This window comes from Xenopus laevis, chromosome 4L, assembly GCF_017654675.1.
Source record: "Xenopus laevis strain J_2021 chromosome 4L, Xenopus_laevis_v10.1, whole genome shotgun sequence".
Classification (NCBI taxonomy): Eukaryota; Metazoa; Chordata; class Amphibia; order Anura; family Pipidae; genus Xenopus; species Xenopus laevis.
In genome coordinates, this window is record NC_054377.1 from 135,026,750 (window position 1) to 135,050,851 (window position 24,102).

General features: G+C 39.3%; 1 pseudogene; it reads left to right on the forward strand.

Annotated features, from left to right (window-relative positions):
• LOC108713583 overlaps positions 1 to 24,102 on the forward strand; it is a 185,664-nt pseudogene that overhangs the window by 28,195 nt on the left and 133,367 nt on the right.

The following is a 24,102-nucleotide window of genomic DNA, read 5'->3' on the forward strand; positions in this document are numbered from 1 at the left end:
CTTCGAATTCGATTTGAAGTAAAATAGTTCAAATATTCGACCATTCGATAATCGAAGTACTGTCTCTTTAAAAAAACTTCTACTTCAATACTTCACAAAAATTAAACCTGCCGAAGTGCTTTGTTAGCCTATGGGGACCTTCTACAGCATTTTTCAAACTTTTTTAAGTCGAAGTAAAATTGTTTGATGGTACGATAAAATCGTTTGAATCGTTCGATTCGAAGGATTTAATCGTACGATAGAACGATTTTACTTCGACCGCAGAATACTCAAATTCAATGAAAAAAGTTTTAATTCGATATTTGAATTCAAAGTATTTAAATTTACTTCAAAATTCGACCCTTGATAAATATGCCCCTTGGTGTCAAAATTCACACATTCGAATTTTAATCCCCCAATTTGAATGTACGTTTGAATGTGAGATTTATTACACCTCGACCATGGAAACAGTTCTAATTTGAATATTCGCCACCTAAAACCTGCCGAGTTCATTTATAAGTCAATGGCAGAGGTCCGTTGAACCATTTGAATATGTTTTTTCGGAGGAAAAACTCAATTCAAATTTTCGTGTTGGGACTATTCTAATCAGACTTTCAAAGTGTTTCTTAAATAACCTTAAATAACCTCCCATTTGAGTTGTGAGTATATTCAAATTTATTTAAGTAAAAAAAATTCACATAAATTTGAAATTTGACCTTTGATAAATCTGACCATAAACGTTAAAGGGATACTGTCATTTGGAAAACATGTTTTTTTCAAAATGCATCAGTTAATAGTGCTGCTGCAGCAAAGTTCTGCACTGAAATCCATTTTTCAAAAGAGCAAAGAGATTTTTTTATATTCAATCTTGAAATCTGACATGGGGCTAGACATATTGTCAGTTTCCCAGCTGCCCCCAGTCATGATAGTCTGATAAACTTCCGTCACTCTTTACTGCTGTACTGCAAGTTGGAGTGATATCACCCCCTCCCCCCCCCAGCAGCCTAACAACAGAACAATGGAAAGGTAACGAGATAGCATCTCCCTAACACAAGATAACAGTTGCAAGATAACAACACTCAATAGTAAAAGCCAAGTCCCACTGAGACTGATTCACTTACATTAAAGCTGGCCATAGATGTTGAGATTTTTAAAAGATCCTATCCTCATCATGAGGCCATGATTTTCTCGGAACGATCCTACGAATTGTCCATCAACTAAAAAGACCAATTTGCCAGGAAAACAAAGGGGAGCTGCCTGCTTGGCCCTGCAAACATAGATAGATTGCACTGGGGCCGACAAAGATGTTTTGACCTGACCGATCAATTTCCTGACAGATGTCGGCCAAAAAATCGTAAGATGTTCGATTGTTCGAATCCCACTAACCGCACAATAATTTCGAAGGATTGGTCGGACTTCGCTAAAATCGGTTGCTCGGCAAAAAGAATCGTCTATGGGGAGTACATTAATTAGGAGAAATAACAGCCTGCCAGAAATTAGTTCCATCCTAAAGTGCAGGCACAAGTCACATGACTGGGGGCAGCTGTGAAACTGACAATATGTCTAGCCCCATGTCAGATTTCAAAATTGAATATAAAAAAATCTGTTTGCTCTTTTAAAAAATGGATTTCAGTGCAGAATTCTGCTGGAGCAGCACTATTAACGGATGCGTTTTGAAAAACACATGTTTTCCCATGACAGTATCCCTTTAACGTTTAATATATTATCAATGTAACAATGTAATCATAAACAACTTTTTCATTATCTTAATTTTGTGTGGCTCTCTACCTTTTTCCTTTCCCCGCAAACCAAAAACAGATCACCTTTGTTGGGTCAGTTTTATTGCTATTCTTACTTACTGCTTATCTTTCTATTCAGTCTCGTATTCATTCTGACTTCTAGTCGGATTAAACCATAGCCACTAGATAGCAGATGAAATCCAAAACTTGAGAGCTGCAAAACAAAAGACATTAAACGTTAAATACTTCAAAATCCACCAAGCGTAATGGAGAATAATAAGATTGATTGCATTTTTTTCTGACGATACTGCTTTCTTTATCCTACTAAATATAGGGTAACTATATAATTTATTTATTTTTGGTGAATTCTGTTTTGTGCCCCGTACTTTTATGGGATATTATGGTTGGCCAACCTCCAGTGATATCACACCACACCAACTAGACTTTTAGAGCTCATCTCACTCTGGCTTCTTGTGTGGAGTTTATAATACAGGTATTGAATGAATATGTATGTGTATATATATATATATATATATATATATATATATATATATATATATATATATATATATATACACATATATATATATATATATATGTATCCATTTATAAATAAGATAAATAATATATAGATATTATGGTTGTCACCCAAATCTTTGTGTTTTGGGTAGCCAGATAGGACCCAAAGATCTCAGAATCAGAGTGTATCTGCCGCCATGCCAGTTGCTCGCTGTCTCAGACGGAAAAAAAATACTCTCTTCCAATATTTATTTTTTTAATTTAGTTTTCTGTTAAGGATCTCAGATCTCACATTCTGATTGCAGAAATGTGTGCCCCCCCACAGGAATTATGCACAGAAATTCCTTCAGAAAAACTTTTTGCACTTTTTCCCAATCACACTTGAAACAATAATTATACTTCAGGAAAAAGGCCTTCATTGCAGTTTTTTCCCCCGAAGCTTTTATATTGAATCCTTTTTTTATAAAACCGCATTTCAATTTTCTTTTCTGCTGATGTAACAACTTCAGCGCTTTGTAATAATACAAGGCATCCGTATTTTGTTGTGCCAAAAATATGTATCTATACAGAGGCATAGAATATTATCACTCAAATAAAAACGGCTTATCGCACGTCGACACTCGCTTCTCATTTCCAGTGCGCTCGCGCAGTTGCGTTTTTTTGTTAGAAAAGTTTGTTAAATGGGAAAAGGACCCCCTTTATAATTTGGTTTTAAATAATAGTCTCTGGGGCATAACTTGTTGTGGGAACATTGTATCCCTTATTTGGCACTCATGTTAGAGAGATTTGCAATTGGTCTTTATTTTTTTTTATATGGTTTTTTAGAGCCTCGCTGGTTTCATAGGGTCCAATATACACTAGCAACAAGGCTGTGTTATGAATGACAGAATGAAAGAAGAATAGAATAGGGCCTGAAGAAAGAAAAGTAATAAAAGTTAATAATAGTAATAAGGTTCTACCAAACGTTTTTTGACTGACAGGGTCAGTGAGCCCCATTTACAAAGAGGTGGACACAACATATTAGGCGCATTACACATATTATACGTATTAAGTAGGGATGCCCTGAATCCAGGATTCAGTTCAGGATTTGGCCAGGATTCTGCCTTTTTCAGCAGGTTTCAAATTCGGTTGATTCCTTGTGCCTGGCTCAACTGAATCCTTATTTGCATATGCAAATAATTAGGGAAGGGAAATCATGTGAATTTTTGTCACAAAGCAAGGAACTAAAAACATTTTTTCCACTTTTTCCTTTCCTGTCCCTAATTTGAATCTGCAAATTAGGGTTTGTTATTGGGCCGAATCTTTCACTAAGTATTGGGCGATTCCCAATCCCAAATAGCGGTTGCGGTGGCAATGCAGTGTATGGCTGAAGAGAGCTTTATGGACAAGAATGCAAATATGAAGACTGGTCCTGGAGATCGAATAAATGGAAAACATGGGGCCAACCCAATAAAATATACCCTTTAAGATAAGTGGGGAACATGACGAGCTACAACTAAATGCATGTGGACCTGCTGTATATGTAATTTTGTGCACTAGCTGAATTAAAACAGGCAAACACAACAGCAGGCAAAGGCAATTCATAATAATAGTATTCTTTTCATACCCACAGTGGCACTTAAAGGGATTCTTTTGATTTCTAAATTGTAAATTGTAACACCGTTGACATCACAAATAATTCACTGTACTGTATAAAATTTTATTCCTGATCCAACAACTGTATTTTTTTTAAGCTGTAATATTGATGTTAGGCAGCCTTCTAAGGTCATTTTTCCTGGTCATGTGCTTTCAGAACGAGCTGGCACTTCACAATGAAACTGCTTGCAGATAAGCTATTGTTTCTTATACTCAATATAACTGACAGACTCTTGGGTTAGCTGGACTTGGATTTTTACTATTTAGTGCTATTCTCATATCCACCACTAGGTGGGGCTTGGGAGCATTTTTAGCAATGCAGTTGTCAGGGGGCTGTTATCTGGTTACCTTCCCATTATTCTGATGGACTGCTGGTGGGAACGGGAGGGGGTGATATCACTTTAACTTGCAGTTCAGCAGTAAAGAGTGACTGAAGTCTATAAGAGCACAAGTCACATGATTGAGGGCACCTGGAAAACTAACAACATATCTAGCCCCATGTAGGATTTCAAAATTAAATATTAAAAAATCTGTTCTGCTCTTTTGAAAAATGGATTTCAGTGTAGGATTCTGCTGGAGCAGCACTATTAACTGAGCGTTTTGGAAAAAAAACGAATTTTCTTTGACTGAATCCCTTTAAGCTGCTAGAATAGTGAAAAGCATATATATTGCTTAAAGTGAATGCTGACATGAGGAAGTGTTTGTCATTGCAATAAAGAATACGTATAGAACAATTAAAGGGATAGTGACATGTTCTTTTTTCAGCAGGTTTTAACATGCCAGTTAAAACCTGCCCGGTGGTATTCACACATTGCAAAGATGCACCCTGCCACCCAAAGTAATAAACCGTGTGCTGCCTGCAGATCTGTTGGGCCTGGAACTGATTTCTAAATTGGGAGATTTTGCTTGTTTTATGTAAATCAGGTGGTTGAGTTTAATTGTATAACCAGACACAGTCCAACTGCTGTTTGTTCAGTCTTTGCACTATAAAACCATAACAAATTGCCTTTGCTGTCACATTTGCTACATTTCATTAGACTGTCATTTATGATCAAGTCTCTTTCTCTTCAAAACGTAGCTACTGAAGTCACATACCTACTTGCCTCAGAGAGACCCCATGGTCCCTTCCTCGTGGCTGTTGACCACTGTTTCTCCATCACGGGTCAGGGTACAGTGATGACTGGCACAATACTCTCAGGATCCATCAGCCTTAATGACAACGTGGAGATACCAGCATTAAAGGTAAGAGTCTTCCTCCTGCAGGAATAAGTGGAATAGCGAATGAACAAATTGTGCCAGCTTGGCTGCAGTTTAGGGCTATGGCCCGGGGGAGTGTATTCTCCACAGATATATTTCAGCCAATGGAAAAGCACCCAGAACTACTGCTGCCGCACTCCATTTGCTTGATTAATAAATGCATGACATCACTGGTACTGGTACTTTACACCCTAAAAATGCTTATTAATGTTCTTGGGAGGTTAGCATGTTTTCCATTGGTTAGAATAGGCTGGAAAACAATACTCCCTATGTGCTATTCTTGATATCAGGTCCCATACCTGTATATGACAATTCTTCCTTTTCATTTCTTCCTTATACAAAATCCAATTGTCCAATTGTTTCTGTGCTTTCCCTTTCTAGTTCTGTGCTTTCTCTTCCTCACAACACTTTTCCTTTCTTCTCTGTTTACTCTTTTACATTCTGTACTTTCTCTTTTACATTCTGTACTTTCTTTCTTGCATTCTGTACTTTCTCTTTTACATTCTGTACTTACTTTCTCTTTTACATTCTGTACTTTCTCTTTTACATTCTGTACTTTCTCTTTTACATTCTGTACTTTCTCTTTTACATTCTGTACTTTCTCTTTTACATTCTTTCTCAAATGATTTCCATTTCACATTCTCCACTCTCACATTCTTTCTCACATTTAGAGGAACTGTAACACCAAAGAATTAAAGTGTTTTAAAGTAATGAAAATATCATGTACTGTTGCCCTGCACTGATAAAACTCATCTAGTTGCTTCAGAAACGCTACTATAGTTCATATAAACAAGATGCTGTGTAGCAATGGAGGAAATTGATAAAAGGCTATATGGCACAGGTTAAATAGTGGATAACAGATAAAACTATTACAGAGCTTATCTGCTGTGTAAAGGTCGCCATACACTGAAAGATTTGGCTAAAAGGTGGCCATACACGGGCCGATAAAAGCTGCCGACAGACTGACAGATCGGGCTTATCCGATCGATATCTGGCTAAAAAGTCGGTCAGATCTCGATCAGACGGGACTAAAAATCCCATTGGATCGCGGCCACATCTGCTCGTTGATGCGGTCCAGTGATCTGACCACCCATTACCCATCGTTACCCATTGTTAGGATCCGATCGTTGGGCCCTAGGGCCCACAATCGGATCAGCCCGATATTGCCCACCTCAAGGTGGGCATATTGGGTAGAGATCTGCTCATTTGGCGACATTGCCAAACAATCGGATCTCTCCGTGTATGGCCACCATAAGTCGCCAAATGAGCGAATCTTCCCTCTAACAGGCCTATCTTGGTCCTGGTAATGTGATAATTCGGCCGGATCGCATTACAATGAAGGAGATACAAAAATTCGGATCGAGGACTGAATCAATGAGACAAAGCAGTCCTAGATCCGACAGAAAAACAAGCCTCCCCGAGATCTGTCCAGATATCGATCCAGGAGGCCTGTCAGAGGGCCCCATACATGTGCAGATAAGCTGCCAAATCAATCTTGAGGACTCTGCAGCTTAAATCTGTCCATGTATGGCCACCTTTGCTTGAGCCTTTTCTCCTTTGAATGGCTGTCCCCATTGCTACACAGCAGCTTATTTATATAAACAAATAGAAGGTCAATGGAAGCTTCAGGGAACTGACATTGCAAGAGATCTAGGGTGAAGCACATGGTTGTGGTTTAACAAAGCACCCAGGGGTTGGGAGTACTGGGTATTATAAATTTACCCGCAAGTCCATTTCTGATAAGTTTGTACCGTATATACCCGAGTATAAGCCGAGTTTTTCAGCATCCAAAATGTGCTGAAAAAGTCTACCTCGGCTTATACTCGGGTCAGCGGTACCCGACCCAAGTAGCTGAGATTGCAGTCACTTTTAATCATTCCTATACCAACAGTACACTTGGGGAGAGACTGCAATATCCCACAATGCCCTCTGTTGGTTATATGAAAGAATAACAGTGCGCCCTCTGTTGGTTATATGAAAGAATAACAGTGACTGCAATATCACACAGCGCCATCTGTTGGTTGTATGAAAGAATAACAGTGCGCCCTCTGTTGGTTATATGAAAGATTAACAGTGACTGCAACATCACACAGCGCCATCTGTTGGTTGTATGAAAGAATAACAGTGCGCCCTCTGTTGGTTATATTAAAGAATAACAGTGACTGTAATATCACACAGCACCCTCTGTTGGTTATATGAAAGAATAACAGTGACTACAATATCACACAGCACCCTCTGTTGGTTATATGACAGAATAACAGTGACTGCAAAATCACACAGCGCCCTCTGTTGGTTATACGAAAGATTAACAGTTATGGCAATATCAAACAGCACCCTCTGCACATGGTAGTGGGACAGTGGGACAATGCACATAATACAACATAGCACGTAATACGTTTGGCAATTCTCTGTCACCATCAACTTTGCAAAGAAGTCCGGTTGATCGCTGGGGGGGTCGCTTTGGCAGAATGTGCGCTGCTGGGAGACAGGGCTGTAGTTGTGTCTAGGCTTATACTAGAGTCAATAAGTTTTCCCAGTTTTCGTAGGTAAAATTAGGTACCTCGGCTTATACTCGGGTCGGCTTATACTCAAGTATATACGGTAATACCGGATCTGGCCTTGGTGGTAAATGTGGTGATTGGTGGTGGCTTGAAATACTGGCTTTCTGGCAATTCTACTGATTTTCTCAATTTTTTAAGCACTCCATTGTGATTTATAATGCCAACCTATAATCCCTATCAGGTGCTCCTCCTTATGAAAAACCATTGCACTGTCCGAGTACTTTCTTCTACGTGATATTTTCCTGACATTGCTGACATTGCTTAATAATTCTCAATTTGTGCTATTTCTTTTTTTAGATTTCTTTACATCCCTGCTTTTCACTTTTCTGTTTTTTCCTCCTATTGTGCTTCAATTTTCACCTTTATTTTTCTCAACAATTTGCAAGTGCTTTGGTAAGTGTTTTACTTAAAATGCACAGTGTGCCATTGGCCGTAACCTAAGCTGATGAAGTTCACATCCCATTGCAGGGCTTAAAAGAAATAAAGGATCTGTAAAGAACTTTAGGAAATCTTGTACATCCAGCATATTACAAGGAATTCATCATAATTCAAGTGGATGTCTAAAAAAAATCAAATAAATATGCATGAGGTGCTCCCCTGAGGCGCTATATATATATATATATATATATATATAATATATATATATATATATATATATATATATATATATATATATATATATATAGATATATATATAGAATACATGCAAATAGGTCCCTGCTGTTAGCACTTGAAAAGGAAGCACATTTCACACTTAACTTCATGTGACCCTGACACTTACCAGACATTTTAGGGCTGTGATTGACAGGTGGGCTCCATAGGGAACTGGGACACCACTTTTTAAAAATGAAAGAAAACAAGAGGCCACGTGTTTAAAAGGAATTGGCTTTGGAATTCTCAGCTTCTGCTAATTGATTCTGACATTCTTGACCGAATGAACCAATATGCGGAGAGGTCGCTGCAGTTTACACTTGGTGCCTCCTAGTCTTCTAACCAAATGCTTGGACAATGCTAATTTTAAGGGGCTTATTGATAGCCTATATTCATATGGCGCCGACATGTAAATTTGGTTATGACATGAATACTGTGGAGTTGTTATTTATTCATGAACATTTTCATCTTTATACCATACTTTATTGTCTTTATTATCAAAGCTGCAAGGAATCCATTGGGGCCATAAAACACACATCATTTTTAAAAGTAACTTTTCATAATAAAACCATTGGGCTTGATCATAAACATTCCCTAATGTTCCCATGTTTTTGGTTTTTCACAAATTGTCAATTTGAACAATTTCCATTTAACTTTTTCCCGATAAAAATTGGTGGGAAGTAAGTAGCCATTTTGTATCATTTATTGGAACTCAATGGCTAAGCTCTCTTAGAGACATAAAAAAAACACCAGTGCCCTGAAATTATAATCATTAGGCTCAAAAGTTCTGTCCAGCTCCCCTCATTCTTGGAACTGTGATGATTCTGAGAGATGAACTCATGTGAATGTTTTTTTTTTTTTCTTCATTCCATTCACAAATAAGTGAGAGGTTGTTGCAGCATTCACCAAAAACTAAAATTAATCCCTTTAAAGAATGGGCTATTGTTGGCTTTTCCGGACATGAAAGACAGATACGATCAGATAGAATCACAAATGATAGGCGCATTTTGAAAGATTGATTGTCTGTCTATGGCAACGGATATGAAGGAAGAAGTTGAGTCTCACTCCCTTCTTTGTATTATGCGATTGAGATATGACCAGAAGCTTTATCTAGGAACATCGTGGCATCAGATCATTCCACAAGAAAGGTGCCATTTGCCCTTTTATAAGCATGGTACAGTGTCGGACTGGGGCACCTGGGGCCCACCAGAGAACCTGATCTGAAGGGCCCCTCCATATACTTACGAAAACCCTCAAGTGAAAAAAAAGGAAATGCATACTAAAGTGAACATTTTTATTTATATACTATTAAATAACATCAAGTTGCCATAAATATTAAATAACCTTATTACCGAAAAAGAACAAAGTTGTTTTATAAGAAATATAATTAAAGCACTGCACATGCAGTATAAATGTGTAGAAATCTTAGTCACCTAGAACACACATAATCACACAGAACAGAGCAACCAATCTCAAATTAGTAATTTCTGCAAGAGGGAAGATGATTTTGCAAAGTTATCAATTATATCATCATAAATTAAATTATTTGCAATGTCCCTCTCAATGTTAAGCAGCAGAAACGATTCTAGCAACTCCTGTCCAATCATAGATCTTAAACGGGTTTTTACTATTTTCAGCTTAGAGAACACTCTTTCACATGACACCTGAGTGCAAGCCAAAGTTAGTAGTGTTTTATACACAACAAAGAGGTTTGTGTATGCAGAAGAGTGTAAGTTGTGGTCGTAGAGAAGCCTGTAGCAACAGGTCAGACAGTGTTCACACACACTCTTTTTTAAGTCACTGGCTATTTCCTCCTCCTCATCACTTTCCTCTATAGTGACATTGGCTGTTTGAGGAAGGCTGGGTTTTTTTAGCAGTGGGTAGTTGTCTTTAAAGTTCAAAAGCTCAGATTTTAACTGAACAGTATCCACACCAGCCAAATCAGCAACTGTATGTAAGGATTCTCCTGGAATGTCCTCTTCCCTGATGTTGCTAAACTGCCTAGGGTCTAGAAATGCAAGATCTTGTATGAGCTTTTCATTTTTGGAGAATTTTTGGTCAATGCTGTTTACAGCCTGATCTATGACTGCATAATATGTCTGGACCTCAAATTCTTTCAGAGGATCTACAAGAGGCTCATCTGCAGCCAACTCCCCAGGCATCCTTTTTTTCCTTGCTATTCTTTTATGTGGGAGACTCTTCTCTAGCTCAGCACTGACAGACATCTCATCAAGGGAATGGTCTATCTTTTCAATAAAAGCATTTGCCAGACTCACAAGCTTCGGAAATGATGGTCTCAGTTTCTGAAATTGGCTTTTAGCCATTTCAACCATTCTCCAAGCTTGCAAAATGTCCAGCCCACTAGTCTGAAGGTAATCTGATACAGGTGTGGCTATGTCAAAAATTTGCATGAAGAGAAAAGAAACAAGCAATGTTTCATATCTTGTCCAACCATGAATTAGATATTTTGCCTCACTGACCACTTTGCTGTCAAACTGGGTGGACAAAGAAATGTGCTCAAGACAGCAAATCAGTGCACTGTACAACTCTTTTGACTGATCAGTGCAGGAACCAAAAATAGTACTGAGTGCTCTGGGCTTACTCCACCATCGGGTGGCACCAATTTTTTTTAGTCTGGAAAGTTTTTCCTGCCCTTGACGCAGGGAAGAAACTTGTTCTGTCCACACAGACATCCTCTTGTACGACTCAGAGAAAAAACATGCAGTCTTCTCTAAAAGGCCAAACAGTGATTTTACAGGGATTACACACTGGGTTATATCCACAATTACCAGATTCAGTATATGAGCATAACACCATGTATAAACAGAACTGCAGCTCACATTTCTTATATGGGCCTGAACGCCATTGTAACACCCACTCATATTTGCAGCACCATCAAAAGAGCAACCAATGATGTTACTGACACTCAAAGATACCTTTTCCAGCTGATCTTTGAGAGATAGGTAAAGTGCTTCTCCTGTTGTGCTCTTAACATTTATGAGAGCAATAAGTCTTTCATGTACATCTCTCTCTCTTACATATCTCAGAATGATGCTGCATTGTTCCATCACACCAACATCCTGGGTGCTGTCCATTTCCACACTAAATTTCACTGCATCTTTAACTTCCTGGCTAATTATTTGCTTTACCATCATTCCCATTACAATTATCAAGTTATTTATTGTAGTTTTACTCAGGAAAGTAACTAGGCCTCCTCTCCCTTTGCTCTTGGGATGGTGCTTTTTCCTTTCCTCGCTCATTGCCACTACCTCTTTGACATGATTTTGTAGAACACTGTCATATTTACTAAGAAGTAAAACCAACTCGAGGAAGTTACCATGGTTCAAGTCACTATTTAGTAAGGCATGTGCAGCTTCATCCTTTCCTCTGTAAGCCAGGCCAAGTTTTGCAATATGCTGAATAATGTCAATTAACCTCATTATGACTAAACGATTATGCCTTATTTTTTCCTTTTGTTTGTTAACTAAATTAACATTGATTAGTGTTTCAATGTCGCTTTTCCTTTCTGCTGTCAAATAAGATGTTACTGATGCCTGATGTAGGACAGATTCCTCATGTTCCTTGACTCTTTCATTGACATGCAGTCTATTAACTGGCCAGCCACTAATAAATATACTTCTTCTGTTAGTACAGAAAGCCATGCAGGTTGAGCAGTAAAGTTTTTGGTCATCAACACAAAAAGAAAGCCATTTTCTCTGAATTGCACTTCCACCAGGCACTGATCGGAAATATACTTTGTGTGCTTGGAAAGGAAGTGTGTGAGTAGCATCTGAAAGTGGCTGAACTGGGTGTGCTTCCATAAAATGTAATTTAACAGAAAGATTGCAGGTTTGGTCTGGTGCCTTAAATGGATTACACTGAGCATATGTGGAAGTAACTGGGGAGAGCACATTAGGCTCAGCTGAACTTTCTGAATCTGAGTCTTTATCAGATTCTACAGGAATGGTAGGGGAGTCTTTCTGTTCACCTTCCTGTTCTCTTATAAGCCAAGAGGGCCCTTCACATTCCTCCTCAACCCTAGATGATGATGATGCAGCTATTGGTAGTGGGGCATCTTCATGGGTTAAGGCCTGAAGCTCTGCAGAGCTCTGACATGGCTGGCCTTTTGGTTGCCATAGCCTTTGTTGCCCTGGTGCAGTCCCTGCATCCACTAGCCCTTTTCTGGAAGCCTGTAACCTTTTTTCTGAACCTGTTTTATATTTCTTTTTAGAGATGGCTTCCTTGCTTTTATCTTTTGAATCAGTAGCTCTTTTAGAAGACATTGTAGATCTCCTATCAATAAAGAGTGCATTCTGAGTATTAGTATCATTAACCCTAAATAAACCTAAACTTGTAAGTTTGTGCACCATGCCCAAGCTGAAAAACTGTGATACAAGCAAGAGAACATTGAGCTTCAAACGGACACACCATGCACAAAAAAAACATGCCATCATGCTGCAGCATCATGCTTAAAAACATGCCAAAAAGAAGGAATCATACCATGCATTTGGCTTCATAACAACAAATAACAAATATTGTCTTTCTTTCCCTGATAACGTCAGGGTACAATCTGTCTGCCTATCACTGAATAACTTTTTTCACACGAACCAGTCTTACTTACACCAAGCAACTCAATGATTTCAGAATTCTGCAACAAGAATATGTTATATTTAAAAACACAGAACTGTAATTTTATCATCAAGCAAAATCAGTAGCAAGTATGCAATTGCCCAAATAAATGTATATTTAATATATACAAGTTTTGGCATAAACAGATGGCATAAATACATAAACATACATCTAACTATAGATTACAGTAGCCTTGGATATTATAATTGTCCAGGAAACCATCCAAGACCCTCTTAAAGGCATTAACACAATCAGCACAAAATCACAACATCTTTTGACATTCCCCAACCTCACTGTCCTCACTGTGAAGAACCATATGCACTGCTGCAGGTTAAAATTCTGATGGTCAGTTCAGTATTTAGCAGTACTTGCTTGACTTATGGGAATGTGATAGGGCCTACTTGATATTAAGCTCCACTGGGGCAGGGACTTGTGGGAATTTGATAGGGACCTTAGATTGTAAGCTCCACTGGGGCATGGACTTGTGGGAATTTGATAGGGACCTTAGATTGTAAGCTCCACTGGGGCATGGACTTGTGGGAATTTGATAGGGACCTTAGATTGTAAGCTCCAATGGGGCAGGGAGTGATGGGAATGTGATAGGGCTGTCTGATGGTAAGCTCCACTGGGGCAGGGACTTGTGGAAATGTGATAGGGACCTTAGATAGTAAGCTCCACGGGGCAGGGAGTGATGGGAATGTGATAGGGCCTTCTGATAGTAAGCTCCACTGGGGCAGGGACTGGTAGGAATGTGATAGGGACTTTACATTGTAAGCTCACTGAGGCAGGTACTGATGTGAATAAGGGACTTTAGATTGTAAGCTCCATGGGCAGGGACTGATCAAAATGTGATAATACCTGGTAGGCAAAACACAACTGAAGCTTGAAAGGTAATTTATTAATTGATTAAAAATTCATGTTATACTGCATTAATCAAGTAAAAAATCATTGATCATTTCTTTTATTTTATCATTTTTATTTCTTTTATTTTATCGTTTTTATTTCATTTATTTCATAATTTTTATTTTATTTCATTTATGTTATCATTTTTATTTTAACCATTCCCATCCCAGTCAAATAATAATTAATATCTCAGGTTCAACCAGATTAAGCAACTACTGTTGGCAAAGACTGGAGATGGTCAGATTAAAAAAAAAAAGTTAATGTGGGTTATGAGTCTTATTAACATAGTTCATAGTCCATACACCTCCCTCCCCCCCCCAACCCCCCAGGGTGGTTAAGGGCAGGCCCCCCACTTAAATTATTTGCTCACCAGCACTGCCACTGTAGTGTATATTCTCCAAAAAAAACTTGCTAGCAGAGGAGACAGGGCAGGGCAGGGGACTGCAATAGTCATCACCAGCCCAACTTGCCCAGCGAGCAGCGAAAGATGCAGGCAGGAGGCAGCCAGGATCGACGGTCCAAGCCAGCAGCAGTATGAGTATGGCTATAGCAGCAGCAGCGCCATTGCGCCAGCACCGCTCGCTCCCTCTCTGAAGCCGGCCGCGTCTCTCTCTCCTCCCCCACATGAAGGACGTTCCGTGACGTCACATGCGGTCGCACAGCCACAGCACAGGAGCGCAAATACTTAATGGGCGCACGGCACAAGGCAGCTGAGCTGAGTCAGGGAGAAGGTTTGAAAACTCGGTAGTTGACAGGCCAGTAGGAGTAGCGGCCCATTGCTCCGAAAACAAAAAAATCGGAGTGCTGGCAAAAAAATATTTAAAAAAATTAGAACGTGGTCGTGGGGGCCCACAAGGACTGGGGCCCACCGGGATATTTCCCGGTGTCCCGGTGGGCCAGTCCGACACTGGCATGGTATAATATCCGGGGCATCAGAACCATGAAATCAGAAAATACTTAAGTTAACTCTCTGTGCAGCCACTAGCTGCAAATCCACCTAAATTCTAAAAGCCCCTGAATTCCTTAATGATATAGGTACTGTATACTATTAGGAGAACATTGCTAGGGGGATGCACCGAATCCAGGATTAGGATTGGGATTTGGGCAACTCCTAGCACTTTTTTTGCTGGATTCAGAATAAATCGTTTATTCAGCCAAACTAAATCTAAACCCTTAAAGCTCTGGACAAAATGACGTTTTGGGTCACAACCGATGCATTTTTCATCCATTTTTTTACTCATTGGAATATTCATATTTAGGTACTGTCAAATCTTTTGGGGGTATTTGGTGTTAGGCCAAATCCAACTTGGTTTGGTGCAGTGGCCACTCTGTGAACACAATAGGGCTCATTTATCAACACTGGGCAAATTTGCCCCCAGCAACCAATCAGCGATTAGCTTTTTAAAGCCAGCTGCAAGTAGAAAAATGAATGCAACAATCTGATTGGTTGCCACGAGTTACTGCCCATGGGCAAATTTGCCCAGTTTTGATAAATGACCGGCAGTTTCAATTGACATGACAAGTCTGCTTTTCACGCAGTCACACATTCCTGTTATCCTATTTATCTAAATGATCAGACTTGTGATGTGTGGGTCAGGAAAAACTCAACCCGCACTCGACCATATCTGAAAAACTTTAACGAGCACCCAACCCTAACAAAATCCCACAAAATGTTGACTTTTTGTAGGACCTGTACCCTCATCTTCTCGCTATTTACTCTACGTCTGTGCACACCTCTGGTTCCAAAACAGAGAATCTTTGGGAACAGAGGAGGAGTGTACTTCCCCAGTCTGACCTGCACCCACCCCTAACATGCAGTGGTTGGCCTAATTTCAACCTGATTGGTGCTCAACCCATGGGTCATATGAGTTTCGGGTCAACGTGCATCATTCTGGAGTCATCATTTTGGAGGTTGGAACATATACCGACTCAAGTAATCCCAGCAACAGTTGCAATTGCCTTTTGTGTCACAAACTGGGCAGTTAGTAAAGTGGAGACTTGTAGGGATGCACCGAATCCACTATTTTGGATTCGGCTGAACCCCCCAATCGTTTACGAAAGATTCGGCCGAAAACCGAACCTAATCCGAATCCTAATTTGCATATGCAAATTAGTGATGGGAAGGGGAAAACATTTTTTACTTCCTTGTTTTGTGACAAAAAGTCACGCTCCCTTTCCCTAATTTGCATATGCAAATTAGGATTCGGATTCGGTTCGGCCGGGCAGAAGGCCGAATCCTGAACCAAATCCTGGATTCAGTGCATCTCTACTTAAGAGTATGATGTAATGCCTTCATTGTTGTCATTGGCTTTTCAAGGGCTTGATTCCCTTACCAAAACTCAGTTGGGGACCCCAGAATTAACGTGGCTAACACCTAGGTGAAACTAGCTACATCAGATAGGGATGCACTTGTTAAAATTGAGTAGGGGACTTTACAGGAAATTGCTAATTTTTTGGTGTCCATATAATGTAATAAGTAGGTGTAGAATACAGGTATGAGACCTGTTATCCAAAATGCTTGGCACCTGAGGGCTTTCTGTCATTTGGATCATCATACCTTAAGTCTAATAAAATAATTCAAACATTAGATAAACCCCAATCATCTTCCAATCAGGATCAATATCTTATATTATATTATTATTATTATAAACAAGGTATTGTTTAAGTAATAAAGAGAAAAAGGAAATCATTTTTAAAAAATGTCTATGGCAGATGGCCTTCCCATAATTCAGAGCTTTCTGGATGACAGAGTTCCGGATAACAGATCCCATACCTGTATCAGTATAATTTACACTTCACCCTCATCATTATCTTTAGACCCCATTATTTATTGCATTTTCCGTGCTGATGATCAGGGAACAGACAACACCAAATGTCTCTGACTACAGTTTTTGGTTCAGTCTGCACGAGCCACCCACGGGGCCCTTCTATAAACTCTAATTTGCTTTGTTTGTTTTATGGATCCTTGTTGGCAGGAACATTTTGATGTTGCTTGTAAAAGGGCTTTTATCTGTTTAGTTTTGTCCCTTTATTTCTGGATTGATTTAGTGAGCTCTTTGTGGCCTGGAATGTGGCTTTAATAGTAAAGTGCACTAGTAGGGTGTATTTTACTATTTAAGTACTAGTAGGGAATGGTACATAGCTGTCAACTCCCCCTATTTTATCGGGAGTCTGAGCCCTGATTTCCCGTCACTTACACACATTCCCCTGATTTTCGACGAATTTGCACGACTGCATTCAAAAATCTAATAGCATCTAATAGTGTTAGGTCTGAAACTGCTAGATATTATAAGTTTCTTTATTATGAGTAGGAACTTTTTAAAGATGAAGAGGGAAACCATTTTAAATCAAATTTTACGCACTTGTCCCTTTCTTGATGTAAATGCTTCACTGTTTGGATTCAAATAATGCGCGTCTCACTACGGAACGGATACTATTATGAGTAGGACATTTTTACAGATGATGCGAGGATTCGTTTTTGATCAAATTTGATCAAATTCCAACAGATTTGTCACTTAATGCGTACTTTTTAGATTAAAATAGATAGACTATGGACAACTTGATGCAAATGGTCACTACCTCAATGCACATGTTACTTCGTGGAACGGATAGGGTTGGGGCATATATTTGGGGCATATATTGGGTATTGAAATAAAATAGGAAATGGAATTATATTGTCCTATTTGGCCAATCTCCTGGGAAGTATTATTTTTATGTATTTATTGAAAATGCTAAATTCCTTTATTTTAATTTATTGAGGAGTCTTGGTGAAAGGAAATTTCAATACACTGTAACGAGTTGTAGTTTGCATTGACAATAAAGTATCCTTGTAAATCTGATGTGCGCGTGCATAGACTACCTCAGTGACATCAGCAAAATGGCTTCAGAAGAGACGCTGCACATGCACTTGATGTCACTTCCAGTGATGGGCCAATTTCTCTCGAAAAAGTTGTGAAACGCCCGTGTCAATTTTGATGCCGACGTTAAAGTCAAATGGGTGTCCGAATAGTATTGACGCGCGTTGGTTTTTACGTCCAAATTTTTTGACGTCAGCGAATTTTCAGGCGAAATGCGGAAATTTGCGCCTGTGCACTAGTCACTTCCTGTGATGTCACAAGCCCTTAAATTTTTTCCGGTGCGCTGGTGCAGTCTACAAGTTCCCCTGGACAGCATTGTTCAAAAGTTGACAGCTCTGAATGGTAGAGATGTCGCGAACTGTTCGCCGGCGAACTTGTTCGCGCGAACATCGGGTGTTCGCGCTCGCCGGAAGTTCGCGAACGTCGCGCGACGTTCGCCATTTTGGGTTCGCCATTGTTGGCGCTTTTTTTTGCCCTCTCACCCCAGACCAGCAGGTACATGGCAGCCAATCAGGAAGCTCTCCCCTGGACCACTCCCCTTCCCTATAAAAACCGAAGCCCTGCAGCGTTTTTTCACTCTGCCTGTGTGTGCTGAAGAGATAGTGTAGGGAGAGAGCTGCTGCCTGTTAGTGATTTCAGGGACAGTTGAAAGTTTGCTGGCTAGTAATCGTTTTGATACTGCTCTGTTATTGGAGGGACAGAAGTCTGCAGGGGTTTGAGGGACATTTTAGCTTAGGTAGCTTTGCTGGTTAGTAATCTACCTTCTACTGCAGTGCTCTGTATGTAGCTGCAGTGGGCAGCTGTCCTGCTTCTGATCTCATCTGCTGACTGCTGCAATAACAGTAGTCCTTGTAAGGACTGCTTTTATTTATTTTTTTGTTGTTTTACTACTACTACTACTACTACTACTATAAGAGCCCAGTGCTATTAGTCTAGCAGTGTTGGGGAGTGGGACTGGTGTGCTAATCTGCTGCTCCTAGTAGTTCAGCAGCACCAACTTTAATTTTTTTTTTTAATATTCATTTTTTTTTATTTTACTTTTTTTTATTTTACTACCGCTGTAGTAGTGTATAAGTTGACCTTTTAGGCATTATTTGCCCTGTAGGCATTATTTGCACACTGTTTTCTTCAACCCGCCATCGAGCTGTGTGACCTTGTTCCCATTCTGTCTAAATATCCATAATATTACCGTCTCCAGAAAAAACACCGGAGTCACTTTTTTCAAGCAGCATTCATATATTTTACGTAATCCGTATCCACCGCTGTAGTAGTGTATACGTTGGCCTTGTAGGCATTATTTGCACACTGTTTTCTTCAACCCGCCATCGAGCTGTGTGACCTTGTTCCCATTCTGTCTAAATATCCATAATATTACCGTCTCCAGAAAAAACACCGGAGTCACTTTTTTCAAGCAGCATTCATATATTTTACGTAATCCGTATCCACCGCTGTAGTAGTGTATACGTTGGCCTTGTAGGCATTATTTGCACACTGTTTTCTTCAACCCGCCATCGAGCTGTGTGACCTTGTTCCCATTCTGTCTAAATATCCATAATATTACCGTCTCCAGAAAAAACACCGGAGTCACTTTTTTCAAGCAGCCATAATATATTTTACGTAATCCGTATCCACCGCTGTAGTAGTGTATACGTTGGCCTTGTAGGCATTATTTGCACACTGTTTTCTTCAACCCGCCATCGAGCTGTGTGACCTTGTTCCCATTCTGTCTAAATATCCATAATATTACCGTCTCCAGAAAAAACACCGGAGTCACTTTTTTCAAGCAGCCATAATATATTTTACGTAATCCGTATCCACCGCTGTAGTAGTGTATACGTTGGCCTTGTAGGCATTATTTGCCCAGTTTTTTTGGCCACAGCCACTGAAGCACAGAGGCCAGAAAAAATATGCCATATAAATGCTGAAAATAGTCATTTTTTGCCATACGTTGACTCAACGTATATGGCAAAAAATGACTATTTTCAGCATTTATGTGGCATATTTTTTCTGGCAACTGTGCTTCAGTGGCTGCAACCAAAAAAACTGGGCAAACAATGTCTACAAGGTCAACGTATGGCGAAAAATTACTATTTTCAGCATTTATATGGCATATTTTTTCTGGCAACTGTGCTTCAGTGGCTGCGTCCAAAAAAACTGGGCAAACAATGTCTACAAGGTCAACGTATGGCGAAAAATGACTATTTTCAGCATTTATATGGCATATTTTTTCTGGCAACTGTGCTTCAGTGGCTGCGTCCAAAAAAACTGGGCAAACAATGCCTACAAGGTCAACGTATGGCAGTTGTTTAAAGAGAACAGTAGATTACTAGCCAGCAAAGCTACCTAAGCTAAAATGTCCCTCAAATCCCTGCAGACTTCTGTCCCTCCAATACAGAGCAGTATCAAGCAGATTACTAGCCAGCAAACTTACTATCATCTGTCCCTGAAATCACTAACAGCTCTCCCCCTACACTATCTCTTCCAAGCACACACAGGCAGATTTTTCAGATACATTTTTGCCCTTGATCCCCCTCTGGCATGCCACTGTCCAGGTCGTTGCACCCTTTAAACAACTTTAAAATCATTTTTCTGGCCAGAAATGTCTTTTCTAGATGTTAAAGTTCGCCTTCCCATTGAAGTCTATGGGGTTCGCGAACCGTTCGCGAACCGCTCGCATTTTTGCGCAAGTTCGCGAATATGTTCGCGAACTTTTTTTCCGACGTTCGCTACATCCCTACTGAATGGTAGAGAATGCAGAATCCATCTATGATCCTAATACCAAACTGTTATTTGCATATTTACATTTGTTAAAAATAATACAACTTGTAACAACTGTCAGCTAAAAATCTGAGCAGGGTTTTAAAGTCACTTTTCGGGGCAAATTCCCTAACCGGTGAAAATTCGCCAGAGCCGGCTTCGCAGCCATCGCAACACTTCACCAGGTATAAATTCGCTAGGACAACGCTAATTCACTAAAGTGCGAAGTTGCGTCCAGGGCGCGAACGCTGGCAAATTTATGCTAGCGTTACTTTGGAAATCAAATCGAAGATGCGCTAGCGTAATTTTTTTTTTGCATATGACGGGAAATTATAAAGTTACATGGACGTATATGTTTCAGCAAATACATTACATTATAGTCCAGGGTACAATAATAAATAAAATAGAGTTGTTATAATGCCCTACACATGAGCCCACTGTATAGTTTAAGTTCCATGTGTTAGAAAATGTAGACGGGAACCCAGACCTTTGCAGGATATCACTTTGAAAAAAGGAAAAGACGCCAGCGTTTTTTGTGACTTAGAAAATTTTTGCACTAAAAATTGAGGAAGTCCTATGCATTCCATTGCACTTCACCTGGTCTGAGCTGGCGAATGCAAGTCTGGCGAAAGTTCAGTAAAATCCGCATCTTAGTGAATTTGTAGAGTTACTTCCATTCGCCAAATCGAAAATTCGCCTGGCGATAGAGTGCAAATGATCTGCCCCTAAGGGTTCTGAAACTTATCCTGGATTCTGTGCATCCCTAATGGCTGCTCTTATGCTAAAATATCAAATGTATTGATTCTCGATACATATTGTACTGTATTTTTATCTGCTCTGCTGCCCCTTCTGACTGTCAGCACTGGGACTGAGCACAGTGTATTACTCCATCGCCCATAATTTAAGCCTTGCTTGCATGCGTGTGTTTAAACATGTTTCTGTATTAACACAGGATGGAAGGTCACGAGTTTTACAAGCTCTGGGACCACATAGTGGATAGGACTCAGCCAGCTTAGAGTTTGGGTGGTTGTATGAGCCCAGGATGAAAAGGTAACCAGGAGAGTGAATGGGGGAGAGGAGGAGGAGGAGGAGGAGGAGGAGGGAAGACAGCCAGAGGCGAAAAAGTCAAACACAGGAACACTAATACAAACCATACGTCTCTGCTCTTCAGCCCGTGTGGTTTTGATGGGATTTGAACCTTCAGGGACTCGGTCTTGGTCACTGCTGTTTTGAATAAGAGAAGTCTGCAAGTTCCACTCTGCATTGTGAAATCTCAAAAGTGCTGATTTGTCCTTAAAGCCATTAAAGGAGTAGTTCAACCATTGGAACTGTGTGTGCAGTGGAATGCTGAGACAATTTGTAGTTGGTCTTGCTTTTTTTTTTTTTTTTTTGATATTCTGATGGGGGTAGTTTCCCCTTTGAGTTAGATTTTAATCTAGAAAGTCCTGTCCTTAGTGTTCATGATTTTTTTTATTTTTAAAATAGTTTTTCATATATTTTCTCTTCTGTCTTTTTCCAGCTTTTCTGCTTGTTCTATTGGTCTGCGAGGCTAAAATTTTTATTGTTATTGTTACAGGTACTTTTTATTACTGATCTTTCTTTTCAACCCTCATTCAGTTTAGCTACCAAATGCCGTACCATGTGCTACATCTGTCACCTTGCTTATTTCTGATCTTGCCCACTCCCACACCTTCCTTCCCCTTTTAGATTGTAAGCTCTTTTGTGCAGATCCTTTTTCATCTTTTGTATCAATTACTGGTGGCTATGTATGTAATTCTTTATGTTCTTTCTATAAACACACAGTGCTGTGAAATATGTTGTTAATAATAATACAGGTTTGGGACCCAGTATCCAGAATGCTCGAAAACTGGGGCTTTTTGTATAACTGATCTTTCTGTAAGTTGGACCTTCATACCTTAAGTCTACTACAAAATCATGTAAACATTAAATAAACCCAATAGGCTGGTTTTGCTTCCAATAAGGATTAATTATATCTTAGTTACTATTAGTTAGTTACTTTACAGCTAAAAAGGGAATTGTTTTAAAAATTTTTGATTATTTGGATAAAATGGAGTCTATGGCATTCGGAGCTTTCTGGATAACAGGTTTCCGGATAACGGATCCTATACATGTAATAATAACAATCAGATCTTCTAAATATGGTTTCCAGTCTGTCATTAAAATCAGTTTGGTTGTTAGGGTAAATTGAATTCTAGAAACCATACAGCTGCTGAAATTCCAGACTGGAGAGCTGCTGAAGAAAAGGTTAAAAAAAATGTAAAAACCACAAACAATGAAAAATAAAGACCACTTGCAAATTGTCTTAGAATCCTACTGTCTGCATAATGCTAAAAGGTAATTTAAAGGTGGCACAGCTTACCTGTATTTTTACCTGTATTTTTTAGAAGTCTCCCTCAACTTTTCACTTGCAGCAACAGGTCCACCACCCACTGTCAGTAATTTGCAGCCAATTCCTTATCCAATATATATATATATATATATATATATATATATATATATATATATATATATATATATATATATATATATATATATATATATATATATATATATATATATATATATAATATAATAAGCACCCGAAGTCCTCCCATATTGTGATTAGGGGGCAGGGCCTGGGGGCATGGTAACCATTTTTGGTTACTTGGTTGTCAGGGTCTGTGACCCCAAAAAACAGATATTTTAAATATTATACTAGGACATAAAACATGGGAAAAAAAGTACCAATTGAAAAGTTGCTAGGAATAGGCCAATCTATAATATACTGTATTATAAGCTAGGGGCAGATGTAGTAAGGTTCAAGTTGTGTTTTCCATGAAAATTTGAGTTTTCAAGTTATTTTTTGGGCAAAACTCACATTTAAAAAAAAAACTTAAAATTTTTCAAGATTTAATATAACCCGACCCTGAAAATAGCTTGAATCGACAAATACACCATCTAAAACCCTTCCAGGTCATGTAGAAGACAATGGCAGAGCTCCCTTTAACCATTTGAAGATGTTAATATTCTTTTTTTCTTTTCGGAGGATTTTCTCCGAAAGCTCAGTTGGAGTGATTCGAGTTTTTTATTGATCAATTAGATTAACCCCGAACTTGCTGAGTTTTTTAAAAAATTTTCTTAAATTAGAAATATTTAGGTTGTTACTTTATTCGAGATATATAAAACTCTAATATTCCACCTTTGATAAATAACCCCCTAATGTAAAATGTATGCAAAGCCAATTATTGCAATATGCTTAGATCTCTTTTTATTATACAGCCTGTATAACAAGCTTCTAAGGGTCTGGGTGCTATTTTGTTGTGATTGTGCATAAGATAGAGTCCTGCAGCGGGTCGGGTACCCGCGGCTTACCCGCAAAAACCTGTGGTACCCTCCGGGTTGCGGGTAGAGGTTCCGGGTGTGGGTATAGACGCGGTGGGCGGTTCTCAATAACGATTTTTACTCCTTTTTTCTGATCACGCCTACTTCCGATTATGCCACGTCCGGTTTGCAATGACAGCACTTCCTGTTCTACACCTTTTTTTCCTGATCACGCCTACTTCCGATAAGGTACCTTCCGGTTTACAATGACAGCCCTTCCTGATTCTTGATGGT